The sequence below is a fragment of the Lipophrys pholis genome, assembly GCF_963383615.2.
Source record: "Lipophrys pholis genome assembly, chromosome: 15".
Lineage (NCBI taxonomy): Eukaryota > Metazoa > Chordata > Actinopteri > Blenniiformes > Blenniidae > Lipophrys > Lipophrys pholis.
This window is the reverse complement of record NC_137642.1, coordinates 12,053,551-12,067,373: the sequence shown is the minus strand read 5'-3', so window position 1 is coordinate 12,067,373 and position 13,823 is coordinate 12,053,551. Positions and strand designations below refer to the sequence as shown.

At 40.1% G+C, this 13,823-nt stretch overlaps 1 protein-coding gene across 2 annotated transcripts in view; it reads left to right on the top strand.

Annotated features, from left to right (window-relative positions):
• marchf8 (membrane-associated ring finger (C3HC4) 8) overlaps nucleotides 1-13,823 on the top strand; it is an 85,454-nt gene that overhangs the window by 34,817 nt on the left and 36,814 nt on the right. The window lies entirely within an intron of this gene.

Below are 13,823 nucleotides of genomic sequence, written 5' to 3'. Positions count from 1 at the left end.
TCATCCTGAGAACATTGTCATGTTATGAGTCTGCATGTCGAGCTGTATCAGTGTCTTCTAGCCACGATTACAGTCCAGAGTGATGACTAATGATCGACTGTGGGGGATAACTGCTTCTTGTAGAGCGCATATTTAGGAGTTGAGAATATTTTGCTCTATTTTTGTTTCTGGATCTCGTATGAAAAGCAAATTTCAGGCAATTTTCTTTTAACATTTATATTCCCTTTTTTCCCTATTGCATTTTCACCCATTGATTTTTTTTTTTAATTAAATAAATAATGTTTTCTCATTTCAACTTTTCTGTAAAACAGAATTCATGTTGAGAAAATATTTATCTAACATAAAAACTTTATGCCAGAGCAGCAATGAAGTTCACACTTGATAATCATGAAGCCAAATGTATTAGCTATAAAGGCGCATCTTTAAAATGTAGAAATGAAAAGCTTATTTTTCTATTTCTGCATTCATATAAACTGAAAGTTTAAACTTTTTTAAGGTACTGAAGTTAATACTGTACTTAGTCATTTTCAGACTTATGAGCAGGGATTATTTCAGTTATGCGCTCAAATTCTAGTTTCACAGTTCAAGAAATTAATTTTCTAAGATCTGCACACATTTATTATTCTATTCATGTCTATCACGCTTTAAAAAAGAATCTTGTTCTTACTATGCTATCAGTTATTGTGTTGTTTCCTGCACCTTTTTTTTTTTTTTTTTTTTTTTAAGACATCTCTCTTTTCAACTCTCCATATAGTAATAAATTACTTGTTATCAGGCTTTTTTCCAGAGCACAATGATGTTGCATCGATTATATTTAGGTGACATGTAGCAGTAGAGAGACATTTAAAACATACAGCTAAAGGATCTGGGACCTAAATCCAGACACCCATTGTTTAGACCTATACTGAGAATTGTTTTTTTTTTTTAATGTATTGCACATTACATATTAATCATTACAGTTTCACCAATATTACAACACCGTGCATGTTTGGCCCAAGCTAAATGACTAAATCAGTGATTTTCCTCTCAGCTGTACAAATCATGTTTACTTACAATTAACCACTCGTTACAATTTACGGTCAAGTATGATTCATCACTCGGCACAGCGAGGTCATACTTAATAGGTAAATACAAACGTAGAATTTCTTCTCTCAACAGTGACGAGAGTAAATTAAGAGAACGTCTATGGCAACTTGCACTACTGTAGGGACTCCAAAAGAATCTAACTGGCTTCCAGAGAGCTAAGTTGTGCCTGACCACACGCACTACAACAATATGCAGAAATCATAGCTATTAGATATATGAAAAAAATAAAATAATTTTAACTGCTACTGTACACAGATTACATCAGATTCAAATGTGGTCAAAATAACTTTCCTCCTCTTGGAACATTTGAAACCATTAATGTGTTTATTTAGCTAAATTTGCCTGCATGCTGATAAAATAATGGGGATTGGAGCCGCTCGTCACACGGCCTCAACGCACATGCTTGTTCTCAGAGAAGAAGACTAGTTTGGTTCTATTGTTTGCTTAATTTATTTGTTTTGGATTTTTTTTGTGTTGGACTAAAATAGTTTACCGCATGCTCGCAGTTTGCTGTGGTTCAAGCTGTGCAGTTCTGTCCCGGACCGAGGGACTGTTTTATTGGATTAGCAGCAGATCTTTTAAACACAGGATGTTTGTGTGTGCGGGCCACGCATCTTTTTGCACATGCTTGACAAAACAAAACCTATCACTTGGTTGAAAGCTGAAACCGCTAAACTATAATGGACTAACACGTGGTCACACAGGACCAGGCAACTGCGTCTCCAAAGCTTGTGGAAGAGGATCTCCTACGTCGCTCCTATTGACGTTTTAGAGTACTGCTGTCTTGGCGCTGATCTCCTTGGGAGCTGTTTTTCATCTCTGAGCAACCATCTGGAAGCTTTAATGTAGAACATTGAGCCGTTTGCATGCAGGAGGAGAAAGCAAAAGATCTTGTTTCCATTAAAACGTTATCACTGCTCTTTACCTCGGGACATTTGATATCCTGCTTAGTGGCTGATTGATGTCGCTTCTCCCTGCAGTGTCTCATAAATCCTAAATAGAATTCTTCATCTTTGAATCTCCGTGCAAAACAAACAAGTTTGTCTAAGGGAAATGAGAACGTTGTCACCGCATAGCGATTTAGTTTAAAATAGTAACAAGGCACTTTTTTTTCCTCAGCTTGGTACAGAGTCGTCACGTAAAAGGTTTGGCGCTAAAAATCATTGCCGTGCTTGTACCTTTAACACTGTTGGCACATTGCAGAGATTAAGGCTCAAGCAGCTCACAAGCTTCTGAACTTTCCGGAAAGTTTTTTTGAAGTTTTTTTGTGAGGCTGCCATGTGATGAAGGAAGGAAAGATGGGAGCAGTAAACATGAGGTCTCATTTAAAAGCCAAAAGATGTCATCAGGAAAGTATCACCATCTGCTTCCTCTCCGAGAACTGATTTCAGTCTCATTTTGTGTGGAGACGCTGCACTTTTACCGAATATATTTGCTTAAAGCCGAGCGCACACAGACGGAGACCTGACCAGACAAATATTGACAGGGCTGAGCGCGGCTGCAGCAGTGATTGGAAGGAGGCTGGAGTAAATGGAGTGTTTGCTGAAAATGTTGATGAAACGTCAAAAGAGACAATGTAGAGGAGGATGGGGAATTACAAAATGTGTTTCAGTTGGCAGCAGTGGGAGATGGAAATGTGGTGGGGGGAGAAAAAAAAAAGAGTGGAGGATGGAGTGTGGGCTGGCTGGGAGCGATGGGACTCTGCCTTCATGCTTATCACTTAAGAAATGTCTGCTCCTCTGCACACCTTGCTCCATCTTTCTCGCTGTCTCTCTGCTTCTCACCCCGGGTGAAGTGGATCATTTGGCCCTAATATAAACGGTTTGATTTGCTGTGCAGTTTTCTTTTCACCGAGAAACTTCTGTCCCGGGGAGCTCGCTCATTCAGTGCCGCATTTAAGCCTCGGCACTGCTTTTCTCTGCTTATTGTGAGCCACCGCAGTCATGGAGTACAACGATTTCACGAGTGTGTCAGTGTTGCTGTAACATTTGGGGCGGGGCGGATGGGACCCTCCGGGGGGGGGGGGGGGGGAGAAGGTAATCAAATTCATGCCATGTAAACACGGGATTGTGCTTTAAAATATGACTCTGCTTTGTTTAACGCCGTGATGTGCTTTTCATCAATTTTATGATCACTGCGGTGTTTCATAGTGTCATAAAAAATGATCCGAGGAAAGTTCCGACAGCACGCTCATCACGAACCTGTCATGCGACATCGAGCAATCCCGAGGGATACCGCGGGATCGTCACAGATGTGGGACCAAAATGGCGGCGAAACATGTTGATGAGCACAGGGCTGGTTAGGACAGGAAACCAGCGCTTCTGTTGCCCGTTAGTAGAAAACCACCAACGTTGTGCCAAACACAGTAATAAGGTGGAGGGATGTCAGATGCTACATGAAACGGCAGGGAGGTCAGCAGGGGTGTGATGTGGGAGGCTTGAATTTTAAAGAAGAAAAAAGACGGTCATAAGGGAGCATGAGTCCGAAACGTGAGATACTGTACAAGTCAAAAGTGCATCATGATGCTCAAGTTCAGTTTTTAATGGAAATCTTTCGAATTAAATAGTTTAGGTATCTGGTAGGTAGCGGCTAAAAGTAGATTAGATTAAATGTTCCTTCATTCATTAGTCCCACATCTGGGAAATCCCCCACTATATGTAAATATTAATTCAGGCTCTACTTTATTGCACTCTGTTTATACAACCTTATGCAGTCAGTTTCAATTGATTCCAAAGAACTATTTTACTCACAAAAGGAGTAAAAGGAAGTAAAAGGCCCGAAATGTTTACTTGGCTTGATGAGAATTGTCCGTCTCTCCGTCTCTCCGTCTCTCCGTCTCTCCATCTATCCTATATATATCTATGTATCCACTGACAAGAGCGTATGGAGGACAAGAAACATATTGTAGTCAAATTGTATGACTTGGACTAGATATATATAGTTGGATTCCCATAATTATACCAAAAATTGTAATAATTACGAGCTTCATAAAGTAAAATATAACAATTCGTCAGTATTGAGCTGATTGTGAAGATGTACCTAATAATGTAGTTATTGATAATCATTGTAATATCATAGAAATTCCCTTCTGAAAATCGTGTTCTTTTTATTATCTTTAGTCAGGACTAATTGTACTGACTAAGGAAAAAAAACCACTGCATATTGCCAGCCAGTTATAAAACAAGTGTAAAACTGGTTAAACCTGACTCCTTCAAGTGAAGGAAAGTCTGTGATGTTTTGATGTTGGGTTGAGAACATGTGCTGGACTAAGTCAGCAGGGGGCAGTAGAGGAGACTGTGTCTGAGCTCAGAGGAGATCTTTGTCCCTTCTGGGCCTGCAAAACCTGTCAAATCAGAATACAAATCTCACCTTTTGCATCAACTTTCCTTCTAATTATGAGTGAAAGTTAGACTGTATTGCAGTGTGATGGACTGCTGATGACTCAAACCTCAAGTCGTGAGAGATTAAATCCTAAATGTGTCTGTGTTCCTATCTAACTCTGACTCCTAATCTGAACAGTTTCTTTTTAATCACGGGCAAAATGCTGCAGTCAAATCCCAAATACTTTAGCTCCTTGCTTTCACCTTCAGCTGCTTTTTGGGTCTGAGGGTTTTTATGCACCTTCCAGCAGATTGCAGGCGCGAGGCCAGAAGACGAACAGCCTTTTAATGCAAATGACTGCTGCTGCTCTGGACCATATTTATCTGGAATCCCAATGAGACTGGACCTTAAAGTGGTGATTGGAGAAGGTGGGTGGAGGACAGATTCATTGCTCCATTCTTCATCCACCATCGGAGCACTGAGGTTGGAGAGGAAGAGGATGTGTAAGTCCAAGGTGAATTGCCTCAGGTAGCTGTAGTGGTTAGGGCTGAACACACACACTAGTTTACTGAACATCAAAGCACACTGCGCTCCAAACAAGCCGAGTTGGGAAGAAATGAAGCTGTCTGAGGAGTTTGTTTCATGTGGTCTTTTGTTCATTGGCAAAATGACTCCCCTCTGAAGATGATGTCCTCTGATGGTTGGACTTTGAAGAATTATTTATCCTCTGGCTAACTAGATCAGAGCTCAGAGCAGCACAATGCCTTTTATTGTTATGTCCCCATTGTTACCTATTGTCTTAAAACATCATCTCTATTTAAATGTATCTTGTCACCTGTTTTCTTTTTTTTTCAGCCTTTTATTCTACTGATATGTTTCTAATTTTCCAAACTGTTTTGCAAGATGTTCCTCCGTTTTTCTCCGTTTTTTTTTCTTAGTTGCAACTTGCATTTATGTGGTTTTGTTAACCTTGTGACAAGTTTTGTTGCGATGCTGTGTGCGTGCGCGCGTGTATCACAACCACGGGTGCAAACAGGCATTTGAAGCTTAGAAGTTGGACAAGCAGCTTTGTAGCCCCGTGTGTGTTTGAATGCCAGGAGCCCCCTGCTGAGGACAGGGAATCAGCACACAATCCTGAAATCCTGATTAGGTCCTTGAAGGCATGCAGGACATAGAAAATCACAGCTTTGGCTGAAGAGGAAATTGTTTCTTTCTTTTTTTTTTTCTTTTTTTTTTCTGAGCATGCATCCATTTAAAATATCTGCATCGCTGTATTTGCAATGCAGACTTCTCCACCTGTTGGGGTCAGTAATGGGGCGCCATCTGTTCAACAGCAGGAGATGACTGATGATGTCAGGGCTGTTGGATGGAGTGTGGTGGGCAACAAGGAGAGTGTTGCATTAGTGGTTTTAAGAGGCTGAGGTCATTCCTGCAGCAAGAAGAGGAAAAGTTGAGCGGATGATAAATTTAATGATGGAGAGCTTCACTCCTGCACAGTGTCTTTGGGAAATCCTCCTTACTCCTCACCTGCAAAGGCAGAGCTGACCTTCATAAATCTTTTCAAGCCACCGTCTTATTTGAGAAGGAGACGATAGCATACTTAATTCTTCATCAGGCTGCTATCTTTATAGGAGACAGTGCGAAAGCTAAACTTGGTCTGCCTACTGATTATATTTCAAAGGATGGATACAGCTACCGTAATAACCTCTCCGGTGTGATTCAGAATGAATCCGTCCAACACCGAGCGGCGGTGGTCGTTTTGTCTTAACTCGGGAGTATCTGAGCTGGCGTTTCAGCCTTTCTTTTTCTTTTTTACTTTGTTCATCTGACCTTCGATCACACTAATTGTCTAAAGCCGGAGACATCGGGTCAGCCGGGTCGGGAGTTAAAAAGTGCGATGAGCTCTGCCACCGTGGCTCCGCGCCGCCGTCTGCATCTCAATGGCTGTTTGACGACTCGCTTCATCAAGCGCACACGCATGCATACCGTGGAGGTTTAATGAAGTGAGGAAGGTTTTCGTCATACTTACCAGCACTCTGCCGCAACTTGAATAGATAGCATTTAGGATTCATTGATCCACTCCTGCTGAAAGTGATGATCCACATCTGCTGTTGTCCTGCGCTCCTTACAGACCATGAATGCGCCACTGAAACACTTATCTCATTCCGGGGGTTATCACTCGCCTCGGGTGCTGAGGTGGGTACAGATAAACGTGTTGCTTCAGTCTGCAAAGCAAAGACTGCAGGTGCTTTTTTCCACAACCTGATAAACAGAGATGCTGGCAGACTTTTAAATGAGAGCTATGTGGCTGCTGGCTAACACAGACCTTCAATGTGACATATAGAGGCAGGAAAAAAACGAACTTATTGGAATTGTCAGGATTTGTTTTGATAAAGTTTTGTTTTGAAATGGGACCAGATCTTAACTTCATTTAAGAGACAGACCTCCAATACAGATTCATAGAGGTGGGTTATGACTTGCATTGAACAGATTAGAGATTGGTTGATTGGAATGCAGTAGAAGGAATTCTCGAAAGTAAACTTGGTTGATTTGCAACATCCTGCCATTTTGTCCAGTGTGAAATGGACTATTACAAGAAAGCATCCAGCCAAGAGGATTTCTAAAGGCACAAGAACTGAAGAAATAATTCTAGCGAGCTGCATAAATATTTCCTTTATTCTACTGGATATCTCGTCTCATTCTCTTCTTGCTTTATGAACAACAAAGAAACAAAACTTCTCGTCTGAAGTTTGTCAAAGAGCAAGTTCATCTCACACAACACTGCAGGAAAGAAATGTTATTTGAATGAATAGAAATCAAATATTTGGGAATATATGTGGATGGTCAAAACCATATATACGAAACTAAGTATGATTATTCTCTCCTGCCTGGTTTTGACCATGTTGCATGATCAACTTAATATAAAGTACATGAGAGAGTCGTCATAATTCCAAACTTTCTGTCAATCTGACAGTATAATATCAGGATGGTTGTCCAGCACCTGGGTAGCAGCTGGATGACGTAATCACAATGAAAGTGAAGATCAAAGTAAATCCAGTGCCAAACGACTTCAGACAATAATGAAAATCGATCTGTTGGAGTGGCTCTGTCGGCACCTGGCTTTAAAATGGCAGAGATGTGGGAAGAAGAAAACACACACTCAAACCTAGATTGAACCCTCGACACTAAGCTTGGGGTTTTTTTTTTTTCTAACTTGAAGTATTTTCACACCAGATCGGTGCTTTTACCTGCGCTATCATTTCAAGGAGGAGGATGGAGTTCTTGGCTTGATAAAAACACCTCGCCTCCCCTTTTCGAGTGTCAATATATCGCAATGACATTCACACCCATTCCACTTTTAGAGACATCCATCCATCCATTCCTCTGTCTTCTACACCACTTCATCCAACACAGGTGTGTGTGTGTGTGTGTGTGTGTGTGTGTGTGTGTGTGTGTGTGTGTGTGTGTGTGTGTGTGTGTGTGTGTGTGTGTGTGTGTGTGTGTGTGTGTGTGTGTGTGTGTGTGTGTGTGTGTGTGTGTTGGCAGCAATCACATTGAGATTGGAGAATATCTGCGAGCCCAGAGAACTCGCGCTCATAGAGAACCCCAGGCCCAGAATCATCTTTGAGATCCCCCCCCCCCCCCCAAATAGAAATAGCCACTTATTAGATATTTATTGCTAACATGTATTTTCAAATGGATTAGTATTGTATTTAAGATTATTGTCATTTTTGTGTACTTATTAGATACAGCACAACTCGGCCTAATGCATTATCTGCTGATTGTCCTCCGGCGGCTGTGCTGACATCATGGTGTTTATCACCACATTCCTGCTCAGTACAGGACATGTTTGCAGCTGTCTGATGGTCTCCGGCCAGGATAATACCGGGAGACTGTGAGAAGACTCTGCATCGTGACTGACGTGTGCAGACCGCGCTTTCAGAGAAGAACAACGTGTTCATAATTTCCTCTTAAGAGGACAGATTGGGCGAGACGCAGGCTGAATGAAATCGAAAGTGTCTGACGTATATGTGGTGGCTGACTTGTTTAAGGCTGAGTAAATAGAGGATTAGGGTGGAAATTTCAAGCATGTTGTTTACAGCTCCATGCTTCCATTGTGTAAATTGGGTTGTCTGAAATATGAGCTCAACGAATAGGCAGGAAATAAATTTGTCTTTATGTACTTTACGTTGAATGTGAAGCTTCAGGTAAAACGTTTGTATGAACAGACAAGTCCTAAGAGTAACTGACGGGGATGGCTAATAAACATCAAAATGCTTGTAAATGAGTGTTACATTATCAACTCTCTGCTTGCTGTGAATCCCTTGTTTTATTTCCAGGATGATGGCCGTTTCTTTTAAATTTGAATACTTTTTTTCCACATTTAAGCAAGGTTCAACCAGTACTTGACCTCTTTCTTCTTTATTTTTTTTTTAATCCTCATGTGCTTCCAAACCAGTAATAACATTTCTTATATTACAAACATTGAATCAATTCCTGTTAAAGAAAACTTAATTATTAAAGAAAATTTATACATAACACTATATCAGTGAATTATGTATGAATAGATAAAAACCTATATAGCATCGTATGCTCATGCTTTTAACATTATGGTTAGTAAGTATAGTGAGTTCATTTAAATATGCTCATTGAGCAATTTCATTATATCGAAGACAATAGAGGACAAAATCATCAGTGTGTGTTGTGAAGCACAGTCTTGGCATGGAATCAAATGAAGCTGTCAAAACATGCGGATCTACATCTCAGTAGAGGTCAATTTTACTTCATGTTTCTCTCATAAGTCTGTTTAAAAAAAGGGATTTAATGATGTGAAGACTTTTGTTTTTTGTTTTTTTTATCCAGTGAATTGAGCATGAAATAGAATATTTCACTTTCAATCCTCATTTGCTCACCATTAAACGTTCTTAGCATTTTTTTTTATATTGCAGATTGTATTATTCCATTTGTTTATCTGAGGTTTAAACTGGGCCATATTTTGATTGAACGAATTTTCCTAGTTAAAATCTTTTTCTTGTTTTGTGGCTTGTCAATATGGGGTGATGGTGGGATCTGAAACCTGACAAGAAACACTCAATATCAACACGTCCATCTCACATGGTCTATTCAATTCACTAATTATTCGTCTTGCATGTCATGAGATTTTGACTTGACGTACCAAAAAAAAAAAAGGACTTTATTGTTTTTCTGTTTAAAACCAAGAACTTATTTTATATTATTATATAGTTATTTTAAAGACAACTTTTACATTTGCGCCACATTTGACTTTTTTCACATTTAGCGCCATTGAGCATAGCAAGTCGTTTCCTGGAGGTGAATAAAAGAATCACATTGCACATTTCAAATTGGGTAAGAATTCCCTCATGTGCAACTATCAATAAGTGATGCTTCTTCAGCGATTATTTACATGTGCCACCTGCTGAGCAGTGCATGTTTTGTGTAGTTACTGGCGCATGTGACACGCTCTGTTGTCCTGTGTGCGGCCTTGCAGCTCGGATGGAAATAGCCTGTAAAACTGTGGCTTCCAGAAACGGGTCACTTTAAAGTTTGTGTCCCTCTCGGCCTGACCGTCCTGCTGCCCGTCACGTGCGTGTACAGCAGAAGCCCCTTTTAGCAAATCTCCATCAGCTTTTGCGGGTCGTGATGGATGTGCTCCGTTGGGTGTGAGGATTTAGAAGATGCGGAGATAGAAAGCAGGGGGACAGTGGGGTGTGGGGGGAAAAGCTGCAAATCAATAAAGCTGCTACAGTCAGCCACTTGTTATTTTGGGATGGTGAATTGATGGCTTTGTGCTGTGCCTATGCTGCCGCAGTGACGGCACATTTAATGTCTGTGCATGTGTATTTTTGGTCTGGAGATTATTTTCCGTCAATACACAAGGCTTCAAAACAATTCCCTGCCGCATCGCGCAGAGATCCGTGAATGAAAAGCTCCATATCAAAGTGGGCCATATGGTTAAAACGGATAAGGAGCAAAGAATCTCCTGCAATTATTCTCCATTTTACAGAGAATTAAGCAAGTTTAAAAAGAAAACTGGAAGAGTTCGCTTTTCTTATGGACCATCTCTCCTCTTCTTCATTTCCCTGGTTCCCCTTGCCTCCTCCTCTTAATTGTAGGTAGATTTGATTGATGCGGCAGGCATACAAGCTGTAGTGTTGTACTTCTCTGTATGCATGACTGTATTTGAATATGAACTGAAAAGGCTATTACAGCTCAATTTCACGCCCAGTGGGATATCTGACATGTTCTTCCCTCTGTAGAAATCGGACTGTCAAGAGTTCTCTTTCCACTTTCCATCTCTCTCTCTGTCCCTTCAAATTTTGCCTTAAATTTTTTGTCTTTGCACTTCTCTCCAACTTTCACGATTTCACCTCCTCTTCTCTGACCTTGTGCGGCCATGCTTCATCACCATATACTTCCAACAGCTCTGATTAGGAAGATTGAACAAGTTTTTTTTTTTTTTTTTTTTTTAATTTGACATGGCACAATTAGATACAATTTTACACTGAAGCATATTGAGAAGACATAAATTACAGTGACACAATTATCTGCATGCAGATTGATTGAATGATTGGTTACACCACTACATAATTCCATATAGGTATATTTCTAATACATCCTATAACCTGGATGTTTGATTTGGCACGAAACCAATTTCTATATCAGAACTTCTATAAGTTAGTAAAATGTTAGAGGTGGCACCCGGTGCTCTCTGAATCTGGCTGCAATATCAACTGACCAGGTCAACTGTCTGAGGCGTTATGGGAACCTGCTTTTGTCCTTTAGCATGTATATGAAAAAAGGAGTGAGACAGCACACCTGTGCAAATGTTATTTCATTCATTGATGATGCTTTTGGAGTTTTGATGATGTGAAGGAGTTTTCAGTCTTTACAAACTTCCTTCTTCTCGTATTTGGCTTTTTTTTCTCACCTTGAATTATTAATCTGCTCTTTTTTCTCCTGTTTTCTTTCCATTATGCTCGATGACTCAATCCTTCAGTGGGTTTCATTTGTCGCAGCATTTTCATTTTTAGGAACTGTGCCACTGTGAGTGGATTTAGGAGTTAGTTCTACAAACCATCCACACTCTACAACTCTCTTGTTGCTTGCTGTTGCCTCATTATTTACCCTAACTACTGCCGGCTTCCAATTTCACAGAGTTCGTTCTACAAACCACAAACTGAGGGGCAATGTGCTGCTTCTTGTTTTGCTTATTATGAGTTTTTATTCATCATTAACATACACACAGGGGAATGTGTATGCACAAATATCAGAAGTGTTTCAGGGGAGCATTTCACTTTGCGTAAAAAAAACAATCCAAAGTGGATGTGTAAAGATTTAATAAACTGGATTTTGGCCATTGATGAGAAGAAAACTCATATGATCTGACATTTCATACAATGATGTAGTGTTTTTGGGGAGTCTTTCCAACATCATACATACCCCGTTTATCCAAGTTAGGGTTGTGAGGAGCTGAAGTTGATCCTGGCTAACATTTCAATCGATTTGAAATGAGAACCTTGGAGAATCCCACATGGTCACAGGGAGAGAATGCAAACTCCTCTACTGTTGTCTTTGCCATTGAAAGTTGGGCGAAGGTTACGGTTTTGGCCATGTTTGTTTATTTATTTAGTTATTTGTGTGGTTGTCTTTTGTTTGTTTGTTTGTTTGTTTGTTTATAAATAGGTTTGTTTGTATTTTACCAACTTTTCACAAAAACTATTGACCCGAATTGCATAACATTTTCAGGGTTGATTTGTTGACCAATCCATTAGATTTTGAGATCGATAGGTAAGGTGAAACATCTTGAGCCATCAGTTCGACGGTAGAGGACGAAGTAAATATCAGGGCTGCTGCAAGAAAGCTGCCATTAGCCGTCTGCTAGCACACTGCTAACTCTGCTCCGAGCTCGCGGCTAATATCTCGGTTCAGCAAGTATCTCGAGACACCGGTGTGAGCACATTAACTTGGGTGGTGGTTCATCTGTGTGCCCCCGCTCAGTGTTTCACTCAGTGATGTCGCTATCTGACATTCTTTAGCATCGATATTAGCTAATGGCTAACATGCTAGCAATACTAACTCTGCTACGAAAAGAAATGTGGCGTTGGCGAAAGCATGTGCGCTACCGAGTGCCCGTTCTAGTTTTGCGATGAGAACAAGCTCTAACCTTTGCACAACTATGTTTTGCCATTTCAAGAATGTTCCATCTTAATTTATGGACATTCATGTCAGCTTTTTATACTGTAGTAAGGTTTTAATATGTATTTAAACTTAGTACTTTGCACAGGGTTTTTTTGATTTAGTATACATTTGTATAGATACTAAAATCCTATAACTGTTGTTTAGTAGTGGTGATAAATAAGTAAAGTTCTAGTTCTAGTTCTAAGAATATATCTGTTCCAAACAAGGTTGATGTCGTTTACATTTTAAGATGTCAGTGTCCAAAGTCCATGAGCCAGATCAGCTGCTGTTAAACTGTATTTAGACTCCAAAGCTGTTGTTAAAGCAGTGTTACTCAATAAATGTGAAGGCAGCTCATTATTCAATTGTAAGGACTCAATCCATTCTCAAAGTGTGAGTAAAGAACAAAAACAAAAAGCACCATCTGTTGGAAAATACTTTTCCTTAACTGTGACATTGGCAGGACTTAAACAAAACCCACACATGCATACAGAGAACTTCACACACAGATGAATTCACAATAATGTATTTGAAAAACAAACCAATACAGGCCATTTCACCCAGGAACACATGTAAAAATGGATGAAATCATTCATAAGAATGTAAATATTACAAAAAGTGTGGCCTGGTAGCATGTTTTAGGACCTTGTGACCTAAAACAAAATATGAAATTGTCTTTATGGTGACAATAAACGATCTTCATATAAAAACCTCCTCATTAGGACGCTGAGCTTGTAGAAAATTCAAGTATGAATCCAAATGAGCTCTCTTTGGCAATGTTTTTCTATCAATACTGACCTCTCTGGAGAGTAAGAGAAGTCCAGACTGTGAAATTAAGTACAAGAAATGGTATACACATCATGAATTAATGAGTGTTTGTGCTCAGTAACACTGCTTCAAATGCTCTGGGCCTTCCTGGATCACTCTTCTGCTGAGCACTCTGTATAGGGAGACAGGCCCGGGGATGTTTACATGCTTACATCCCATCCATACACTGCTTTCTACTATCCTTCCTGTTTGCTTCTTGCTCTTAATTGGTTTATGTTTTAAATCATGGCACTACCAAAGTGCTTCATCAGTGTGTTTAATAGTGAGCTTCGGCCTGTAACAGCCCATAGTAGTTCTCCATGTTTGAGTAATTGTGCCGTGCTGTAGCGTTGCCCTTGAATTCAGCTGTGAGGATGCATGTTATAAATGACCCTCTGCCTTGTCTTGCT